At 36.2% G+C, this 20,382-nt stretch overlaps 2 pseudogenes; both read left to right on the top strand.

Moving 5' to 3' along the window:
- The first annotated feature begins 713 nt into the window (after positions 1 to 713).
- LOC149227986 (1-phosphatidylinositol-3-phosphate 5-kinase FAB1B-like) lies at positions 714 to 13,313 on the top strand (annotated as a pseudogene).
- A 1,188-nt stretch (positions 13,314 to 14,501) lies between these two features.
- Positions 14,502 to 16,123, top strand: LOC149227985 (1-phosphatidylinositol-3-phosphate 5-kinase FAB1A-like; annotated as a pseudogene).
- The last annotated feature ends 4,259 nt before the right edge of the window (positions 16,124 to 20,382 follow it).

Genomic DNA, 20,382 nt, shown 5'->3' with positions numbered 1-20,382 from the left:
ATGACACAGGTTTGGCTCAATGACATAAGTGTTGTCCTTGATGGAAACTCACTCAAATAGCAGATCACATGTTCAAGCTCTCAAAATAGTAGAAAATTAGATACCCGCAGGTTCCTGTTCACAAAGCCACGGACATATGCAAGTGCGCCGAACAAAAGGTGCAGACATATACGCAGGTGCACCGAACAAAAAGTGCGTACGTAAAGTACACGCACTTTCATGCAGAGAAAAATGCATGCACGTGGGAAATCTTATGGTTGGTCCATGGTATTTAGTCCGGCATTTTTGATCCTATGGTTTTGGTATGTGGTTTTGCATCTAAAGTATTGAACCCAGGTTTTGGGTCCCTAGTATTGGATCCTTATGGTTTTGGACCATGGCTTGAGTAAGGCCTAGACTATAAAAATGAAAGGAGGTCATTTGGCTGGGGTGACTAATGTGTTGAATATCTTGAGAAGAGTAAGATCTGAAATACTGGTGATCGAATGGTGAGTTATAGCTGGACCTGAATCAAGGAGAAACCTGAGCATTACAAGACGGATCTAATGATGGGTCGAGATCTCTTTGGCGCATGATTAGATTTTTAAATCTGATAATCTATGGTATAATTGAAGTCTGATAAATTATCTATACCCGCAGGTTTGACAAAGTGTAGGCGGGAATACCCGCAGGTTTGACACAGCGCAGGCACGGATACCCGCAGGCTTGACACAATGCATGCGCGTATACCTGCAGGCTTGACACAGTGCAGGTGCAGATACCCGCAGGCTGGACACAACGTAGGCACGTATACTCGCAGGCTCGACATAGTGCAGGTGCGGATACCCACAGGTTAAGGAAGTGAATGTTGCATATGTACACATGTTTCTAGTGGTGAAGTTGCAGGCTTGTCTTGAAATATGTTTTAGCTACTTTTGTCTATTACTGCTGTGTTCAGGGTTCTGAATTCGTGTCTGGCTACTGGTACTGTGTTTTGAGAAGTTATTGATTCAGTATTTGTTCAAGGAATTTGGATGATTGCAGATCTATTTGATGTTTGATTGTTATTGATGGATCTAGTCTAAAAATTTATGAAACGTGGTCCCTGGAAGAAAAGAGAAGTCTTTTGTAGTTCAACACCTACATACTAGTACCTTAGCTAGTACAAGAGCTAAGGGGGTTGTAGCTCCCTTCCAGAAGAGTCTGGAGAACGAGAGAAGGTTGTAGCCTTTTGCAGGTTGAAGCTTGCGTACTGGTATAAGACTGCACCAGTACAGTATCATTATAAAAAGAAGTTTCTAATTGAAAGAAGATAGAGACATATTGCAGTAGGTGGTTTTCACCCACATTGGGTTTCCACCTTATATCTTGTGTTCTTTTGTGTGACTGTCTGCTCTACTTTTCTGTTCCTGCTTACTGTTATATGATTTTGATACACAGATTAATGATCAACATATGAAGAATAAATTAAATTATAAGTCTGGGAGGTATACGCAAGTTTCATTAGTTAGATCTGCAAATCTTTGTATAAATTGAAAAAGAATTTGATAATACTGATTCACCCCCCCTCTCAGTATTATTTTCAACAATTGGTTTCAGAGCAGGTCCTTCAGGAAAATCTTGATCGCTTGAAGGAAGATCTATCATCATGAGAAACTATGAAAAGGAAGAATCTATCAAGCCACCAATTTTTGATGGGAGCAACTTCGTCTATTGGAAGGTAAGAATCACTGCCTATCTTCAATCTCTTGGTACAGAAGTTTCGGATATTGTGGAAACAGGATACACATTTCCATCAGCAACTCCTACAGATGTCGCTGGTAAGAAGTAGTATGAAACAAATGAAAAAGCTATCAATACTCTATTAGGAAGTCTATCTCAATCAAAATTCGTCAAGGTTATGCAGCTCAAAAGCGCAAAAGAAATATGGGACAAGATTGTTCTAAGCTATGAAGGAGATGAACAGGTAAAACGAGCAAAATTAAAAACTCTTAGAATTCAATATGAATGTCTCAGAATGCATAATGATGAAACTGTGGCTAGCTATTTCCTACGTATAGATGAGATCGTAAATTGTATGAAAAACTTGGGTGAAGAAATAAAAGAAGTTGTTTTGGTTGAAAAGGTTATAAGATCTTTGTCTCCTAAGTTTGATTCAAAAGTTTCTGCCATAGAAGAAAAGCAGAATCTACAGAGCCTTACCATGTCACAGCTGCACGGAATTCTAACTGCTTACGAAATGAGAAAAGGAGGACCATCAGATAGGAGAGAAGCTGCATTCAAGGCTTTAGGAAAAGGAGATTACTATGAGTCAGGACATATGTCAGATGAAGAGGAAGAATCAAATTTTGTCAAGAACCTTCAACGAGGAACTAGAAGATTCAGAGGTAAGTTGCCTTTCAAATGCTTTGCTTGTGGTAGAGTCGGTCATTATGCTACAAAATGTCCTCATAAACATAAACTAGACAAAGGTAAAGAACCTGTTAGATGGAACAGAAAATAGAATGTAAATAAGAAGAGATATTACACGCATGAAGACAGTGATCGATTGTCAAATAGTGATGGAGATGAACAAGGTAATGATGATAGACTTTTGATGGCTTTTGAAGACGATGATTTCTTGGATGCTATAAATGAAGAAGGTCTTTATGAAGAAATTTCTAAACTTAAAGTTTGTTTAGAGGAAAAGAATATGATTATAGATACTCTAACATTCCAACTTGCTGAAAAAGATAAACACAATGAAGAGTTAGAATGTGAAATTGTGGGACTTAGAAAAGAAATTGAGAAAACAAAAGCCCTTAATCTCAGATCTGCTAAAGGATCTGAAACTCTAGATGAGATTATCAAAGTGCAGCGTTCTCCTCTAATCAAGACTGGTCTCAGATATTTTGAAGAAGCATCTCAAGCTCAGAAGCAAGCACAAAAGCCATCCACCTCCAAAAGTTATCTTGATGTAGCAAGGAGAAGTGAACAAGTTGACAATCGACAGCAAAATCATAATGCAAATCACCAGATAAATCAAGGACAATTTGCTTCATGAATGATCAAAGATTATCAAGTAAATCGGGGGCAATCTACATCAAGGATGAACAGAAGCCTCAACCAACCATAGGTAAATCATTCTCAATTTGGCTCAAGAATGGATAGAAACTACAATCATATGGTTTGTAGATTTGATAATCGCAGGAATTTCTTCAATGGCCAATGTTTCTCTTGTCATAACTTTGGTCATAAAGCTGCTCAATGTGTTTCCTACAAGACCATCATGACTAGGGAAGCTCAAAAACAAAGGAGTATGATAGGAATCATGAAAGGAACCTACAATAACTTCTCTGCTCTTGAAAATGAAATAGAATGTTCTATCTGCAACAACTTCGGTCATGAAGATTCTGAATGCAAAAGCTAGTTTTAGCAAACAACTCAGAAGGAGAAAGCTTCATTGAGTTCCAAAACATGGAAAAAGAAAGAAACGCAACCAGAAAGATGTGGGACAGTGGATGCTCGAAACATATGATAGGTAATAAAGAAAAACTCCAGTCGTATAGTGCCTTAGAAAAGGAAAAGAAGGTCTCATTTGGAAATGACACCCCTGCATTCATAAAAGGTAAAGGCTTTGTTCATTTGAAAGAAAAGGTCAAGGCTGGAAATGTTATGTATGTTGATGGCTTAAAGCATAATCTATTGAGTGTCAGTCAGATGTGTGATCAAGGAACTAAGGTAATATTTCGATCAAATGGATGTATTGTTCGTGAGCTTGATACAGGAAAAACAGTGATCAGAGGCATAAGAACTCCAAATAACTTATACGTACTCAAAGGAGAACAACAACAATGCTATTTAAGCAAGAATGATGAACAATGGCTATGGCATAGAAGACTGGGGCATATTAGCTTCTCTCAGATAAGGAAAGCATGCAAATATCAAGCAATTCGTGATCTTCCTGACATCAGAGTTCCATGCTATACAATATGCAAATCATGTCAATTTGGTAAGCAAACTAGTAGTAATTTACCTGAGAAGGAAGGATCAGCTAGCAGGCCACTTGAACTTTTCCACACCGATATATGTGGTCCAACTAGGAAGAGGTCACCTCAAGGAGAAGAGTATTTCATATTGTTCATTGACGACTTTTCAAGGATGTGTTGGATAGGACTCATGAAGTATAAAGATGAAGCTTTCGAAAAGTTCAAGTCATTCAAAGCTTTGGTTGAAAACAAACTAGAACGTAGAATCAAATGCCTCAGATCTGACCAAGGAGGGTAATTTACCTCAGATGAATTTTTCGATTTTTGTGAAGAACATGGGATAAGAAGGGAATTTTCTGCTGCAAGGACTCCTCAGCAAAATGGAGTAGTGGAAAGGATGAACAGAACGGTTCAACAAATGGCTCGTGCTATGCTTGATGAGTCTGGAACTCCCGCAACCTTCTGGGGTGAAGCCGCATTTGCCGCTGTTACTATTCTCAACAAGACAAACATCCGGGTAAACAGCACTCAGACTCCTCATGAACTTTGGTACGGTAAGACTCCCACGGTAAAATACTTCAAAATTTTTGGAAGCAAATGCTACATTAAAAGGACTGATGAAAATCTTGGCAAGTTTGAACCTAGAGCAGATGAAGGCATTTTACTTGGCTACTCTCCCCACAGCAAAGCTTACAAATGTTACAATAAAAGACTTGGTAAAATTGTTGAAAGTATTGATGTAGTGGTTGATGAAGAAGGAAACACTCCTAGGCAGGTAAAATCTGAAGATTTCGAAGATGGCGAAGACTATCCGTCAACATCAAATCAGATTCATGACGAAGAAGAAACCCATGAGGCACCAGAAGAATAGATAAGGATAGAAGAAAAGACTCCATCCAGATACGTTCAGAAGAATCATCTAGAATCTCAAATTTTGGGGCAGAAAGAGGCAGGTGTACAAACAAGAAGAACCATTTCAGAAGCTTCAAGCTATCTAGCATTGCTCTCCTCCACTAAACCGCAGAACGTAAGAGAGGCCTACAAAGATGAATGTTGGGTCAAGGCTATGGAAGAAGAACTCGAGCATATTGAAAAGAATAACACTTGGGAGTTGGTTCCTAAACCGAAAGATAAGAATGTCATAGGGACAAAATGGATTTTCAAAAATAAGCTGAATGAAAATGGGGATGTGGTTAGAAACAAGGCAAGACTTGTTTGTAAAGGATATGCGCAACAAGAAGGAATAGACTTTGAAGAAACTTTTGCTCCAGTTGCCAGACTTGAGGCCATAAGAATGTTCCTTTCTCTCTCTAGCTTTCAGAAGTTCAAAGTATTTCAGATGGATGTAAAGCTGCCTTTTTGAATGGAGACTTAAATGAAGAAGTATACATTGAACAACCAGATGGGTTTATTGTTGGAAATGATCCAAAACTTGTATGCAAAATCAAAAAGGCTTTCTATGGCCTTAAATAGGCTCCAAGGGTGTGGTATTATCGGTTGGATAAGTACCTCCATCAGCAAGGTTTTATAAAAGGATCAACTGATAGCAATCTATATATAAAAATTGACAATGATAAGTTGTTGATACTTGTTGTGTATGTTGATGATATCATCTTTGGTAGCAATGAAGAAGACATGAGTCAAAATTTTGCCTTGGTGATGCAGAAAGAGTTTGAAATGTCCATGCTTGGTGAGCTCACATATTTTCTTGGTTTGCAAGTCCAACAAAACAAAGATGGCATTTTCTATCACAAACCAAATATCTCAAGCAGATCTTGAAGAAATATGGGATGGAGGATTCGAAATCAGTATGTACCCCTATGGTGACAGGATGCAGCCTCAGCGCAAATGATGAATTGGCAGTTGTACATCAACCAATCTATAGATCCATGATTGGTAGTCTGCTCTATCTAATAGGTACCCAACCAGACATTATGCATGCAGTGGGAATAGTTAGAAGGTTTCAGGCAAATCCAAAGGAAACTCATCTTCAGGCAGTTAAGAGAATCTTCAAGTATCTTCAAGGAACTCAAAACTATGGCTTATGGTATCCTAGAGGTACAAATCTCACACTTCATGCATACACTTATGCAGATTGGGCAGGAAGTGTCGATGACAGGAAAAGCACTAGTGGTGGTGCATTCTTCATGGGTCCTAGATTAGTATCTTGGTTCAGCAAGAAACAAAGCTCTACTGCATTATCTATAGCTGAAGCAGAATATGTAGCTGCTGCATCTTGCTGCACACAACTCCTTTGGATGATGCAAACATTGCAAGATCTTCAAATCACTTGTACTCCACCTATCTCCATTTTCTGTGATAATACAAGTGCAATCAGTATTTCAAAGAATCCTATCATGCATTCAAATACTAAGCACATACCGATCAAGCATCATTTTCTTCAAGAACAAGTACTTGAACAAAAGGTCAAATTGGAGTATGTTCCCTCTAAGGAACAAGTTGCTGATATTCTCACCAAACCACTGCCCAAGGAGACCTTTGAATACCTCAGACAAAAGCTATGGGTAGTTGACACATCATCCTGCTATTGAATCTTGTCTGTTTCAGAGATCGTTGGCTGTACATGAGTTTCATATGGGGTATATGTGTACATATGCTGGTTTATGTGGGTACAGTTGACTTGAAGAAAAGAAAGGATGAGAAGAGTCCAATATGGGTCTGTCAGAGACCATCTGGCACAAGTTCAAGGGGAGCATATATTCTTCTAATAATGCATTGTTGGCATTATCATAGAAGATCTTGGTTCAATTCTTCAGATGTTTTGATTCCAGGAGGAGCAAGTGCAAAATGAGAACATGGATACTCATCTGAATAATGATTGATAGATGTTGTTGATATTTTGTCTCTATATTTCTTTTGTGAAGGTCATGTAACGACCTATCTTGGTTGCCCCACTATGCCTGGGATGGATAATGTAATATGCTTATTATATCATGTATCCCCACTTGGTTGGGAGTCGTATATATGAGTTTTTGGTGATAGGAAGGTCAGTTATGATGTATAAAGTCATATTTCTTTTGTAGAACATCTTCTCGCAGATCTTGCCTATATGTCAAGGGGAGCTTGGACAGCACAACACAGCAGAGCAGAGATTTCAGCATGTACTCAAGGGGAGCATAACCCTTTGCCCTTGATGTCAAAGGGGGAGTAAAGACTTCGAGTGACTTTAGGTTACCATCAAGTCCAAAGGGGGAGATTGTTGGCATTATGACACATGTTTGGCTTAATGACATAAGTGTTGTCCTTTATGGCAACTCACTTAAATAGTAAATCACATGTTCAGGCTCTCAAAATAGTAGAAAATGAGATACTCATAGTTTCCTGTTCACAAAGCCGCGGACATATGCGGGTGCGCCGAACAAAATGTGCGGACGTATACGTAGGTGCACCGAACAAAAGGTGCGGACATATACGCAGGTGCACCAAAAAAAAAGTGCGTACGTAAAATACACGCACTTTCATGCAGAGAAAAACACGCGCACATGGGAAATCTTATGGTTGGTCCATGGTATTTAGTCTTACATTTTTGATCCTATGGTTTTGGTCCATGGTTTTGCATCTAAAGTATTGAACCTAGCTTGTGGGTCCCTAGTATTGGATCCTTATGTTTTTGGACCATGGTTTGAGTAAGGCCTAGACTATAAAAAGGAAAGGAGATCATTTGGTTGGGGTGACTAATGTGTTGAATATCTTGAGAAGAGCAAGATCTGAAATACTGGAGATCGGTTGGTGAGTTATAGCTGGACCTGAATCAAGGAGAAACCTGAGCATTACAAGATGGATCTACTAATGGGTCGAGATCTCTTTGGTGCATGATCAGATCTGTAAATCTGATAATCTGGGGTATAATTGAAGTCTGATAAATTATCTATACCCGCAGGTTTGACACAGCACAGGTGCGGATACCCACAGGCTCGACACAGTGCAGGCGCGTATACCCGCAGGATTGACACAGCGCAGGTATCGATACCCGTAGGCTCAACACAGCGTAGGCGCGTATACCCGCAAGCTCGACACAGCGCAGGTGCTGATACCCGCAGGTTAAGGAAGTGAATGCTACGTATGTATGCATGTTTCTAGTGGTGAAGTTGTGGGCTTGTCTTGAAATATGTTTTAGCTACTTTTGCCTATTACTGCTGTGTTCAGGGTTCTGAATTCGTGTCTAGTTACTGGTACTGTGTTCTGAGAAGTTATTGATTCAATATTTTTTCAAGGAAGTTGGATAATTGCAGATCTATTTGATGTTTGATTGTTATTGATGGATCTAGTCTGAAAATTTATGAAACGTGGTCCCTGGAAGAAAAGAGAAGTCTTCTGTAGGTCAGCACCTACGTACTAGTACCTCAGCTAGTACAAGAGCTAAGGGGGTTATAGCTCCCTTCCAGAAGAGTCTGGAGAATGAGAGAAGGTTGTAGCCTTCTGCAGGTTGAAGCCTGCGTACTGGTATAAGACTGCACCAGTACAGAATCATTGTAGAAAGAAGTTTCTAATTGAAAGAAGATAGAGACATATTGTAGCAGGTGGTTTTTACCCACATTGGGTTCCACCTTATATCTTGTGTTCTTTTGTGTGACTGTCTGCTCGACTTTTCTGTTCCTGCTTACTGTTATATGATTTTGACACACAGATTAATGATCAACATCTGAAGAATAAATTAAATTATAATTCTAGGAGGTATAAGCAAGTTTCATTATTCAGATCTGCAAATCTTTGTATAAATTGAAAAAGAATTTGATAATACTGATTCACCCCCCCTCTCAGTATTATTTTCAACAAAGGTATCCTAATCTTATCCACATCTGATATGAGTTCAGGAAAATGTCTTGCATAACATATATTGGAACTCAAGATATGCAAACTCAAGCTTCTCAACCTAGGTGAATATGGGACTTCACATTTGTTGGGTTTGGGCTAGAGGTAAGAGCACAATAAGAGTTAGTGGAAAAACAAGTTCAGTAGCTTTGGTCATTGTTCACGTGTTATTTGCCTAATTTATATATACTACATCCTCAAACTACTATAATTCATTTTGTTGTGCCTTATTTTGTTATGTTGTTTGTTCTTTCACCTCTTCATCTCCTTGAGTGATTGTTATAGGTGGTATAACAAGGATACATGCTACTCATGCCCTTCAAAAATACTCTTTTAAGGGAGGAACATACTTCTGATATATCAATGTTTAACCCCTCTTATTGAGATGGAGCATTTGCTAGATTTGTTTTACTATTTAGTCTCTTGATGCTACTTTATGCTTGAATGGTTGGATTTAATAGAGTTATGGAAGTGCTATGGAACGTAGTTATTACTATAGGAAGAACACCTATGCTAAATGCTTACTGTTTTAATGTACAGGTCATAGTATTAGGGTGCTCTGCTAAATGTTTATTGTTTTAATGTCCAGGTCACAGTATTAGAGTCAAGGAATATGATAGGTGGATGTGTTTGTATATATTACTCCTTTGGATTCCTAGTTGACATGGGTGCCTTATGTTAAGCCAAGTGATATGGAGCCTAAAATCATGCTTTTGCTTCTATGTAATCATCCTTAATGAGTAACTAAATTTCTGAAATCTTTTTCTATTTTCAAACAAAGAAAAAATTGGTTTTGATTGAAATAGAGGATTATTCTCAGTTCATTCTTGTGCTTCAATGAATTCTAATTTCTGAAACCTATGTAACACTTATGTGTATCCCTTTCCACCCAAACAAGTATCTATTATCATCGATGGTATGATTTTATGTAGGCTACATGGTGTTTGTCAGAAAAATCGTCTTGCGCCTCTGATTGGAAAATTAAGACTCCCATTGTATTGTACTAGTGGAGATAATTCAGTTTTATTTGATCATGATCTAGAGAGGTATGCTCCAAGAATTTGGGTAATTCTGTCAAGTGCCTCTAATCCTTTGAAAACCTTGTGTTAAGAAAAAAGACAACTAGAAGTACAAGCCCTAGTTAACCTATATTGTAGAATTAACAGTGATAAGTTCCAAGAGTTTGGTGTTCAATCTCTTCCAGGCTTCCTTAATTGTTGAGGAAACTTGTTTCCCACTTTTTTAATGTACAAGAACATGCTTGTTGCCCCTTCTTTCTTCCCTGGCTAACTGTTCATCATCATTCTCCTTTAGAAATTGTGCCTCAATCTTTGGGGTGATAAATTACAAAACTCAGCCCCATTGTTAGGAATCGAAAGAAAAATGTCTTTACCCCATGAGTATGAATCTAAAATTTTCCTTTCAGCTATGTCATTCCATAAGTAGTTTCAAATATCCACCTTATTTTCATCCTTTTTTCTCTATCTTTCTATGACACACTTCCACAGAGGGGAATCAATGGGAAATTTCTATTAATTTTTTCACCATCTCCTCTCCCTTTGCCACTTCTTCCACCATGAAATCTATGATCATACCCTCCCCAAGATGATGAATGAGATTCCATCAAAAGAATATATGAGAGTAAGAAACATAAGAACAAGAGTGACTTTTGAGTGTTGTTATACTGGAAAAAACTTTGCTCCTCCCTTCAAATCTACTTGCCAAATTTGTTTTTTAGTGTTGTTCTATCAAACTTTTCCACCCTAAGTTGTTCTCATTTATGTTGTCCAAATATGCTCTTCAAATAGTGAAATTAAAAGGAGATGAATTGGGGTTTCAAGTAATTTTTTAGAGAGCCAGGCAAAAAAGCTTTGAGAAATAGGGGGCCCATCCCTCCTTAAGTGCCAGTTAGTGTGGGGAGTCCATGTGGACGCACTCTACCTGTTCCCTCCAAAATCAACAAGGTATTTTGAAACATTATTTTTTATTTTATGCAGGGAATGTTTCTCATGTTGATGAGCTCCCTTTCCTATAGATTCTAATGTGAATAAATAAATCTACATTTCGAATACAAACTGGAAACCCGTTTTCCAATCTAAGATGGTGATTCCAAGGGTGGCAAACTAAATTGAATTCATTGTGTATTTTTAATATTTTATTGTCATTAAAATAAGTATTATTTTTATTCTTAATATGCCTTGAAATTATAATCTATCTAGTAGAAATGATTCTTAAATTATGTATGCTATGATAATCTAAGTCACAGATGGAGGCTAGAGCCTGGAAATCAATCTAATATTTTCTTTGAAATATTTCCAACAAAATAATCAGGTTCTCAAAATTGTGTTCTTGAAATTATCTCATATGGTTGACTATCACCAAATTAGGTGACATCTTGATCTTAGGTTATATACGATTTTCTTGGAGTTGGAATTTATGGGACTCACTCTACTCTTGTGTTTACAGGTTATTCTTATTGGTGCAAGCCATTATCAGTTGACTAAAGTTAAACATGTTGTTCAATATGTAGGGTTTGCAGCTTACCATTTAGCCCTTGAGACCTGTTTCCTTAAAAATGAAGGTGACACCTTGCCTAAACTTCCCTTGAAATCACCAATAACTATTGCATTGTTAGACAAAGAATTAAGTTTAGATAGATCAATTTCTATGATACCTCATTCTGTTGTTGCTATTCTAGAACAAAACCAGTCATTAGAAATGAAAAGCTTGAAAACGTATAAGACAATGTCAACTGTCTCTGCCTTAGAAGATGACCCTTTGATAGATAACAATAAGGGAGAGTCCAAACAACCTCTTGCTAGTGGAGGGACGGGGCCACCTATATCACATGTTACTAGTAAATCTAGTGCTGATGGAACCAGTCTTTTTTAAGAAGAAATTGTTTTTAAGAAATCCTCCATAGGAGATACATGTGCTCAAGTTACAGGGGTATAGTGGGATATTTATCCATTTGGACATATACTTTCCCTACCAACTACTCCTTCAGAAAATTTATTTGGATTGTCATCTTCAATAAAGGCATATCCAAATGAAATTATATCTCTTGTGGGTCCAGGTTCATATGGCGTCGTCACATCATATTTGGAACTTCAATATAAGGAATGAAAAGATTCAGATCTCGCAAATGGTTTCATTGTTCCTGTTTCATCCAAGGTTAATCTTAATTATCAAATAACAACAAAGGAGCCAATTGAGAACGTGGTATGGCAGAATGAAGGAATAACATAAAAGAAAATGAAGTCCAAGATTTTTCTAGATGATCAACGTTTAGGGCACAAAAACCAAGAATGGGTTTTCTCTAAATAATACTTTCCACCACCTCCTCCTGATCATAAAATTATATTGGTTTTGTTATAAAGTCGTTTTTTGTTGAAGGGGACATTCTGTGAGCATTCACAACTATTTCACAGCAAGTATTATGGCAGTTTTGAAAAGTCACTAGGAAGGTCTCAGATGATTTGTTTGACCAAGTATATTTTTTCTTCATGTATTTTTCTTCTTCCAAAGCTTTCTCTTGATATCTTATAGACTTTTCATATACACAGTAATAATTGGAAAATTTTGATGTAACAATATACCAAAAACATGCAGAATTCCCATTGTTTCTGTAATGAACCCTCAGAAGCACATGTTCTTTGTTATACACTCCATGAGGGTAGCCTCATAATATCAGTAAGAAAATTACCTTCACTGTTGACATTACCTGGTGAACGTGAAGGAAAAATATGGTTGTAGCATAGGTACTTAAAATGTGCATGGAAAGATGGAGTTCCAGAAGCAACCTGATGAGTAGTCATCTCTGATGCTACATGGGGTTTATCCTTTGGAAAATTCCTAGAGCTTAGTTCCTCTAATCATGCTGCAACAAGTAGAGTTGCAAGATGTGGTCATTCATTACATTGAGACTGCATTTTCTTTTATGGGTATGCCACTAAATTCTATTGCTTTATATTTTGCAAGCATTTTTCATGTTATTTTTTTATTTTGACCTTGTGAGATCTTGCATAATTTATGTAGCTCTTGATTTTTCTAGAGTACCCATAATTGTGTATGATAATTAATGGCTATTCCATATTAATCTATTGGACCTACATTGTTCCCAAATTCAATGCAACGTGTTTGGAAATATGATTGCATGTTTGTGATATTCCTCCATCAATGTTCTACCTGTGCATTTGTGACCTTCAAAATTAGGGTTCCATGATCCACATCAACAAGATTGGCTCAGAGAGGAAGGTGCAAAGGTAATTTATGATACAAATTGTACATATGGGTAAATGTTTGCTAATTAATATATGCATATCATACTTATGGTGTAAGACCCCCTAGATCCAAACTAATGTGCATTTTGATGCAAATAAACATGTTGTAGATAAAGTGGAAATGTTGTTTAGAGAGGTTTTTAATTTGCTCGAACAAAAAATCACCACATCTCAATCCTTTTATTCTAGTATTAAGTTTCTTGAATCAAGGAGGAAAACTACAGAGCTTGAAGGAATGTTGCATAAATAAAGATTTGAATTTGAGCTAATATTATAGATGCATATAAAAAAAATTAATGTACTTTAGGTTGTCTAAAATTATAGTATGCTAGAATAATATTTCCACTTAATGAAGATTTCCATATTTGTTTATAGAAATTGCTTAGTTGGAAATCATTTCTTCATAGGTTTCATTATTTTGATGCAATCTATCAAATTCAAATAGGGTTTGTTGCAAGGGGCCATCATTAGTGTTGGGCACATTGGAACTTGGAAGACTTGTTGCTGATATCTCAAAGTGAAACAATATAAGGTGTATTTTTCTTTATGAAGCCTATGAATAGGATAATCGTCCTTTCCATTTAGATTCATCTCTTAGAGTGAAAAAGTCTCTTGCAAAATTGGAATCTAGTCCACTGGAGGATTTTGAGACTCCACATATAGAATATGATTCTAAAATACATGAAAAAGTTGGAGACCATCAGGGTACAGTCAAATATAGTAACAATGCTAGTGGTGGTTTTGACATTCTGATGAAAGAGGACATAGGCTCCATGGTTGATGGAAATTGTTTGGACAAAGCTATATGTCTTGGGAATCTTTAGTTCAAATATATCCAAGTTGGCGACAAGCATGTTTTAAATAATGGATATGGGCAACTTTCCATGATTAGTAACGTGGGAAATTCCTACTTGTTTGACCATTTAGAGGAAATTGGGACTGTGAATGGATAATTAAATTAAGGCATGGAAATTATTAAATTGGAAAAAGGTAGAACAACCCAGAATATCTGGATGACGTGGAAAGAGATCCAAACATTATATATTAATCCAATATAACTAATGGTACCATGTTTCATACTTTTTACATGGAGAATGGTGAATGTTATACCACCATCCATGTTCCTGAGACAATTCCTTTTGAAATAGTTGATAGTAGGGACAATAGTTTGGATGAAGATATGGCAACCTACCAGAAACTATCAGAGTAGGATTCTCCTATCCTGGCTAATTTTTCAAATACATTAGATCCAACATGGACATGTGAATGCTAATTAGTGAAATCTCAGGCTATATATGTGACATCACAAGGGCAAGAATTCGGTTTTGCCACTTTGGCTACTGTTGCCAGTGGTAGTGAATCTGCAAACATAAAATATTTTAATCATGTTTAACAAATTGCAATAGGAGATAGGATGATATACTAATCTACCTAAAACATGCACGATAAAGGTGGAATAGAGGTGCCTGAGAAAAGAAACCATCCGTCACCAGTAAAAACATTAAATCTATCGGAAGAGTTTGGAAGCTGCACTAGGGCTCCTATGTCAAACTTACCAAAACGTTACAGCAATAGTTTACAAGAAAAAGTATTTTTGTCTATTAGAGTTGACTCTGAGAGAAGCTATAGTCTTATGTTTGTCTCATTAGTCAGTCATCTGAGTGGTAATGGAGTGGGTAATCTACTTTTACCAATTGGTGTCAATGAGCCAACAAGCATAATAGCTTATGCACTAAGCTTGCAAGAATATTAGGCTTGCCAATAAGACAAGGTACATGATAGTGAGAAGAAAAAGGAAATGGACAGGGATAGAGAAAAGGAATGTGTATATTTATTTGGTATGGGTGGAGTTTTTTCAAATCCACTTTAGCCACTAGATGGTTCCTTAGAGTCGAGTAAAGTTCTTTCCAAAGAGATAAGTTCAGGATATGAGGATATTTACACATATGGCTCCACAGGGAATGGGGGTTCAGTTTCATCACTATTTGAAAGGACACATGCAAAAATATCCTTTCGTAATGAGGGTCGTCGTAGAAAAGTTAAGTACTTGATAACTCGTTATTATGCAAAACAATTTGATGCCCTTAGGAAAAAGTGTTGTTCAACAGAGATGGACTTTAGATTGTGACCAAATCACTACAAGAAATGGGGATCTCAAGGAAGGAAGAGAAATGTGTTTTTTGCAAAATCCTTGGATGAAATATTTATTATTAAGAGAGTCACCAAGATAGAATTGGAGTCTTGTATGAAGTTTTCTTCAAAATATTTCAAATATCTGTGTGATTCAATATGTTCTGGAAGCCCCACATGTTTAGCAAAGATCATTGGTATTTATTAGGTTGGATACTCATATTATTGTTTATTCTATATTTGAAAATTACCTTTTGAAGACTCCTAGATAGTTTATTAGGCTTTGTTTCCTTCATTGTGTGTGTGCATGCTACATAATGTGCTTCTCTCTCACGTCACTATAAAGAGTTCAAAAGGTGGAAAAGGGATTAGGATGAACTGATGGTAATGATAAATCTATTCTTTGGCAGAAATGTAACATGGGTTTATGACCTCAAAGGTTCTGGTTGCTACCATTACAATGAAGATTCACAAGGAAACAACAAAGTTCTTTTGGACTAGAATCTCTTAAACACCATGCCAACTGCTCCAATATTTCTTTGGAATAAAGCCAAGCACCTTTTGGAGAGAGCAGTCCGGAATGATACTTCATTTATTGTGGTAAATATAGGTTTTTGTTTTTCTTAAACATTAATTGTAATCTTAGTTTCAATTTTTTGTTGAGCTAGTCAGTTATCAAAATTGTGTGCAATGCGTGTTTGCAGTCAATTGATGTCATGGATTATTCCTTACTTGTTGGAGTTGATGAAGAACATTGTGAGATGATTTTAGGTAATAATAGACTCATACGATGCTCAATTTTGGTGAAATAGACTCATACATTTTCTTTGAAATATATTTTCTGATATTTGATTTTCCATTTTAGGTAACATTATCAATAATTTCAGTTGCTTGGGTCGGAGCATGTATCTATCAACATTTCAGAGTTGAGTGCACTAGCTTTTTTTCTTCATTTAAAATTTAAATACATGAAGTTTAGTTTACATTAGTGACAAATCCAACAGTTCTTAGTATGATGTTTTTTATGCAAGGAAGTTGCCTAATGATGATAACCTAATGATTGCAACAATATTACAATTAACAAACTGAGCATTCTTTACCATAGGTATATGCTCTTGATATTGCACTTTTATGATAGCACCAAGCAACAAGTATTGGCAGTCAAAGATTTCATTCTTTGTGACCATCATTTATGTGAATAGGTCATGGGTTCCTTGATTTGAAGGGTTTGGAGAAGCTCATTTTAAGTTCCTCATGTGGATCTAGCTAGTCGATGAAGTAAAATGTGCCCATATTCTTTTTCTTTTCCTTTGTAATTCTTCTAATAATATCTTCTTGTTGAATATTTTCTTTCATTTTCTAGTCTGATTATCTTCGATGCTCTAATATTGAATTCATTTTATGCCATGAATAAATAATTCTAGTTGATTTTAAAATGCCTCCTTCCCTGATTTTTTCCAACCAACTAAAGTTAAGTGTATTAACACCATTTTCTAAACTCAAAAGGTTTCTAAATTCATCATTGAAGGTGATATTATTTTGTTTGTCCTTGATGACAAGTATCAAGACGTTTTCTTTCATGTTTTTATCCTTACAATGGTTGGTAAATTGTAATTTTGTTTTGATTTCTTTTTTTTTTCCATTAAGGTAGATTGGGTTTTTGGTATTTATGCTCACTTTGTGTCCATGTTTTTAGTGATGCTCTAGAACTAGCATGGTTGTTAGTTGGAGCCAATAGTTATCAAGAAACAATGTGATCTTTAAACAGTCTTCTCCATTTATGAGAACATCTCTTCTCACAATTCATTAGATTGGTGGTACTATGATTTTGGTATTTATGCTCACTTTTGTGTCCATATTTTGCACTGGCTAGAAATATTCATGGTTGTTAGTTAGAGAAAGTGGTGATCAAGAAACAGTGAGCTTTAAACATGCTTCTCCATTAATGGAAACATCTCTTGTCCCATTTCATTAGATTGGTGGCACTATAGATAGTCAGCAATTAACCAATCCCAACATTGACCAATGCCACTTTATTGTACTATGGATGCCATCTTTGTTTAATTTACTTTAAACATGTTCAAATTAGTAGATTTCGTGGTTAGTTATTATTTTTCTTATCATCTTTATTTTTCACACTCTAATCTTATTATTTATGGATATTTTTGTTATTCCCCTAGATCTATTCTCGCAAGTCTAATTCTTTAAAGGGTTCTAGCTCAATGGAAGAGCACCTACTTTACAAGCAGGAGGTTGGTGGTGCGATTCCATTATGCCTTGACATTTAGATGGAATGATGATGATTAGTTTTTGGTGACAGAGGCTCTTTTGACTATCACCAATGAGTTTATGGTGACATTTTTTGACCCTTGCCAAAATATGAAATGGTGACAGTCAATGAACGCCACCATATATATGCATTTATAGTGACGGCCATGAAAGGTCCATCACCATAAACCACTGATGTTCATATGAAATGGTCATGGTCAATGAACATCACCATAAATATATATGCATTAATAGTGACGGTCATAAAAGGTCCATCACAATAAATAATTGTTGTTCATATAAAATGGTGACGGTCACCATCTATCATTATAATCATTATTCGTGACAGTCTTTGAATGTCACCACAACACCTACAATTTTAGCAACACCACCATTGGTGATGCTCAATTTTTTGGTGATAGAGACTAAGGTTAGTCACCATTGATCATATGAAATAGTGACGGTCACTATCCCTCATTATAAATCATTATTGGTGATGGACCTTGAATGTCACCATAACACTTATACTTTTTCCAACACCACCTTTGATGAAATTTAGTTTTTGGTGACGAAGGCTCTTTTGACCGTCACCGATGAGATTATGGTGACATTTTTCGACCCTCACCAATGACCTTTTTTGTTGTAGTCACCACTCCTGAATATGATCAATAATGTGTGTAGAAATAGTTTGGAGATAGGTATTTATGATCTATATGTTGATGTCATGGTGGAAAAGTAAACTAAAATAAAACAAAAAAGTGTTCATGATGGTGGAAAACACCTAGTGAATGATATGAGGTTGGTTGATGTACTGTTTTTCCACAACACAATTAGTGTGCATTTAAATAAACAGAGTTAAAAAAATCTTTCATTATGGATTTAGATGAACACCACCTGTTGAATGACTAAATATGATTGGTAGGGTCTTCTCATGATTTCCACTCAAACAAGGGGATATCTGAGGGAATTTTGGTTGGCATAAGGGGCCATGTTAGATCATGGAGAAAAGGATGATTAATGAGTTGTCCTAAATCTGGTAAGTTCAAGCTACCCATGAAAATAAGAAATGGTTGAGTGACAATGGTTCTCATAGGTGATCCTACATTGGTTCTAGGATTAGGATCCACATTAGTATCGAAAATAACACCAATATTTCCTTTACTATTGACTCTAAGAATGGGACTAACATTACTGCTAAGGTTAACACCTTCCATGGTTGCGGACTGGGTTTGGGTGTATTTAGAGCTAGAGGAACTAATATAACACTAATATGAGTTAAAACCAAAATGTATTTTAGGGTGAGTGACCCTAACTTGTTGAGTAGGTGAAAGGTGGTGTCCTAGAGGAAACTAAGGGAAATTACCTCTCTATCTCTTTGAATCATGATTGACGAGTGTTATGGTTTTCGTATGAATATGGAGCTAAAAGGTTAAAGGAATGAAGTGAATCAAATCAATAATAAACATGGGAAAAACTATATTCAATGGTGCAATGTAGTTTTCTAACTAAGAGATTATGTTAATATAATTCATGAAATATATTCCTATCAAGGAAAAAGACTCTAGCCTAGAAGATCAACTATGCCTGAGAAAAGCCATAAACTACATTTCAAGATTGCCTTCCAAACAAATAGGCTCCCATATGATCAAGGTCGTGAACAAGGTTTAGCGAAGGTATGAAGAGGTGTGACTACTTCCCACAATTGTTGCATATAGGGTTGTTTTATCTACAATAATGCCCACTATGGTTACCTTAATTCAATGGGGGTGATATAATCTTAGCTTTTATGTGTCAAATTTGAAACTAGATTCCCAACCAAGATTTGGGAGCCTCAAGGGGAACCACCAATATCTATAGTATAAGCATTATCACCTTCATAGGTTTCTACTATGCACTAATTTTTACCAGTCGGTGATGAAATATTTTAACCTCCCTAGAGAAAAAACTATATTTCAATATATAGTGATTCATGGTGTTATTATGATGCATATCCCACTAATATTAACTTAACTAATAGATTATTTTGATGCCCCAGTGGGCTTAATCAATATGTGTTAAGGTAGGGCTGATTTTAGAGGCTCAGCTTGGGATCTTGAGCCAAGAATTTTAACTTAGTGGTGTGTATGTGTGTGCCAAAATATGTGTGGTATAGCTTGAAATTAAAATACTTTGCATTGAAATAACAGATAATGAAGTTCTTATGGCAATAAATAACTTTTTGCAATAAAAATAGAAATCACTTATTCACTAAAATAATTCACTACCCACCCTTTGGAGGCTTTTGTACAAATACAAAGAGGCCCAAAAATGGGAAAAATATGGAGGGTTTAAATTCTATAAAATAAATGAAGGACAAAAGTTGCATATGATCTACTATCCTATATCCAAATTTACATAGAGGATACAACAAGGAAACAGAGGTTTCCATGTTGCAAATAGCCTCAAACAAATTTATGAAAGTGGAGGTTCAAGAGATAAAAAAAAGGGGAGATTAATATTAGTTAAAATGGTAGTTTCCTCATCTCAAGCTCTAGTTAGGAAATGATTTCTCAGATCTATAATAATAATGGTGATAGGTTTTTTTTTCCTGGTGTACGATAGTAAACTACTAATTCAACCTTGTAACCTAACTTGGTGGAGAAGTATTAGAAGCCCTCAAAGGGTATATTTCTTCCCCCTAGGGTTTATAAAGTGAAGGGATCAAGTCTTAATAACTTATTGTAAATATGAGGGAGCCCAAAACCCTACAAAAAAATCCAAAAAAAATAGGAAAATTTTGGAAATTTAAAAAAAAATTCACCAATGCGGAAAAGTACCTAGAAAATGCATTGACCAGTGCAGTTTTTGGGGTAGTAAATACATTGACCAATGCATTAAATGTGTCATAACCCATCTTAACCAATGCATACAAGGGCTTGAAA

This window comes from Pinus tabuliformis, chromosome J, assembly GCF_031772625.1.
Source record: "Pinus tabuliformis cultivar Carrire ecotype Pingquan chromosome J, CPIR1, whole genome shotgun sequence".
Taxonomy (NCBI): Eukaryota; Viridiplantae; Streptophyta; class Pinopsida; order Pinales; family Pinaceae; genus Pinus; species Pinus tabuliformis.
This window is presented reverse-complemented; position numbering and strand designations above follow the sequence as displayed.